The sequence below is a fragment of the Plecotus auritus genome, assembly GCF_963455305.1.
Source record: "Plecotus auritus genome assembly, chromosome: 5".
NCBI lineage: Eukaryota > Metazoa > Chordata > Mammalia > Chiroptera > Vespertilionidae > Plecotus > Plecotus auritus.
The window spans coordinates 180,605,851-180,609,146 of record NC_137776.1 but is presented as its reverse complement, the minus strand read 5'-3'; positions in this window follow the sequence as shown (position 1 = coordinate 180,609,146).

Here is a 3,296-nt window from a genome sequence, read left to right as displayed (position 1 = left end):
AAATCACCCTACTCAGGGAGACAGATAGCAGAAATCCAATTAGTGCCATGTGCCAACCACACCCAAGGACAAATGAAGTTAAGAGAATAAATCTTGCCCTAACTGGTTTGGCTCAATGGATAGAGCGTCGGCCTGCGGACTCAAGGGTCCCAGGTTCGATTCCAGTCAAGGGCATGTACCTTGGTTGCGGGCACATCCCCAGTAGGTGGTGTGCAGGAGGCGGTTGATTGATGTTTCTCTCTCATCGATGTTTCTAACTCTCTATCCCTCTCCCTTCCTCTCTGTAAAAAAACAATAAAATATATTTAAAAAAAAAGAATAAATCTCATTTTGGTATATCAGCATAAATCTGATGAATATTCTATTAAGATCCCCCCACCAAGAATTCCCCTAATGTCCAGCCTTAAAAACTCCTCAAAATGAAGGTCATAGGGTGAGCAAGCCCTTGCCTTCCTCCCCCTCCCACCTTCCCCCATTGGTATGCATCTCAGGCTTGAAACCAGGGGAGCGATGGGCAGTGGCAACCCTCCCCCCCCAACCTGTCCCCAAGGTCCCCTTTTCTGAGCCAAAGCAGATCAGCCTAGGCTTACTTCCCCAGCCCCTCCTTGTTTCACTGTCCCCAGCTTTAATAAATGTCCTCTCCAATTCACCTGGGCTTGTATTGTGAAAGTTTTTTCTACACAAAGTCAAGAACCCACACCCTACCGGCCGGCTCTAGGCAGACTCACTAAGGGCCAGGTCTCCTTTCCAGTAACAATATCACCTCATTTGGAGTCCTTATTGACACAGAGATTATAAAAGAGGTCAGAGTGGCCTATCTTGATCTCAGGATTGTGGGGGGCAGGGGTACCCCTGAGTCATGCCCAAATATTTGGTCAACATGCAGCCTCAGTCTGCTGGGGAAAACCACTCCAAATCCCTTGGGATGGTAAAATGTTTTCCTTAGTAGGTGTTTTTAACCCTGAAAGGTTAGAAAGGAACAATGGTTGTTAAATTGTGCCAAATGTGTAAGCAACTTGAGATTTGTAAGTTGAGCTTTAAATTTTCAAGTTAAACTATTGGGTTGATTTATTTCAAGAAAGACTTTTTAAAGCCAAATAAAGTGCAAATAATTATGTGTACGAAATGTGCTCTCAAGAACACTAGCAACTTCATTAACAAACCCACAGGCGCCCACATTTGCCAGTTGCCTGCCTGGCAACTGATTTATTGTCTGTCTCCCCTCCTGAGAATGTAAGCTCCACAAGGTAGGGATGTTTGTCTGTTTTCCTTACTATTGCATCCTCATGGGTTAGAGCAGTGCCTGGAAAAATACTTGGATGAATGAATGAATGCCCAAATAAATGAATGAATATCAATGCCCAAATACTACGGCTTTCAAGGCAAAAGTTTTCTCTTCATACACTCACAGCCTACTCCCCACTTCCACTCTCTTTTTCCTTCCCAGCCCTTCTCCCTCCCCCGCCTCCCCAGAGGCCACTGCACCCAGAAGACTGGCTCATTAAGGCCCCACTTTAAGCCAAAAGGACCTTCATTCCCCAGGAACCAGACATGCTTAGAACACACAAGCATATCATCATCATAATGAGCTGACATTTGTCTCTGCCTCTGTGATCATTAAACCAGCCTTCATATCTGTGATCACTTGTGAAGTGGCCACAGTGGGTATTATTTTACCTCCTTTATAGATGTGGCAACTGAGGCCTGGAGAGGAGGAGCCCAGCCTCCTGGATCTGTCTGTGCTTGGCATACCATGCTGAGCTTTCTCTGTGTGGCCACAGGATAAAAAACCAAATCCACCACCTTCTTATCAACATCCGGATCTCCCCTGCATATCCCGTCAGTCCCTCCTTTGAGCACCTCCCTCCGCAGGAGACGTGGGACTCATCTGAGGATGGGCTGGATAACAGGAGGGACTGATATTAGTCACACAAAGCAGTTTCTGCGTGGGTGAGACTGGGCTCAGGATGCTGCGGGGGTGGTACAGGTTGATTAAGAGAGACAAGCATGGGGGGGGGGGAGGGCGGCTCAGGTGTGATGGGAGGAGTGGTGGGGCTGTCCTGGGGCTTCCAGAGCCCCTGTGATCAGCAGAGAAGCCTGTGCTCAAAGTGACCCCCTGACCAGAACTTTTTTCCATGTGGTCCCCACTCCCAACCTCTCCAGGTCCTATCTGAGCCCCTAATAAACCAGGACCTAGAAGAGCCCTAAGAAGGCAAACAGGACCAGCTCCTCCCTGGCAAACCAGCCGGGTAGGTCTGCTGGTGCCAGGGTGGAGGGTGGAGCAGCAGGCAAACTCCAGCCCAGGAACAGAGCTGACAAATGCCTGGGCCTCTGAGGGCTCTGGGGAGCAGCCAGAGGAAAGCCACCTGGGTTTGGCCTAGAGCTGGCTCTGGGGCCCGTGGCTCTGGAGGTGGGTTTAGAAACAGCTGGTTTGGAGGCAGGATTTGATCAGACATTATTACTTGTTATTAAAAGTTATTAAAAGCAATTTGTCAATTGTTAAGGAACACTCACCGGAGAGGCCAGGTATCAAGACACCTGGGTTGCTCATTAAAAAATATAAGTCTGCCTCAGGCCTGCAAAATCAGAATCCCTAGGCAGGGGTAGGGACTCCAATCTTTATTTATTTTATTTTTATTATTCTTTTGTTAATCCTCACCTGAGGATATTTTTTTCCATTGACTTTTAGAGAGAGTAGAAGGGGGTGGGGAAAGAGGGGAACATCGATGTGGGGAGAGACACATTGATCGATTGGTTGCCTCTTGTACACTCTCCAACTGGGGCAGGGGATCGAACCTGCAACCCAGGCCCTTGACCGGGAATCAAACTGTTGATCCTTCAGTTCACAGGACGACGCTCCAACCACTGAGCAACACTGGTCAAGGCCCAAAAATTATTTTAAAAAGTCCTCTCGGATAATTGTGATGCTCAGAGGTTTAGAAATTATTCCCAGGTCTTTAAAAGAACATGTCCTTGGAGCCCTCAATCTCTGAGTCCGCTATTTACCTGTGTTTCTTTGGGAAGGTGATTTAACCTCTCTGAGCTTCATTTGCTTCATCTGGAAGATGGGGATAACCATATACCCCTTAGGGCTGCCATTAGGAATACATGCAATCGCCACACTGAGCGCTACGTTTGGGGCCTGGCAGAGAGCATGTGCTCAGCGTGTTAGCTGCCCGGATTTTTATTGCAGCTGAGATCCTTTGGGATTCTGGGATGAAACAAGAAACTGAGAGGTAAAGGTCAGGAGAGGATCTGCTCCTGTTCAGAGTTCCCGATGTTGGGAATGAGGGGCT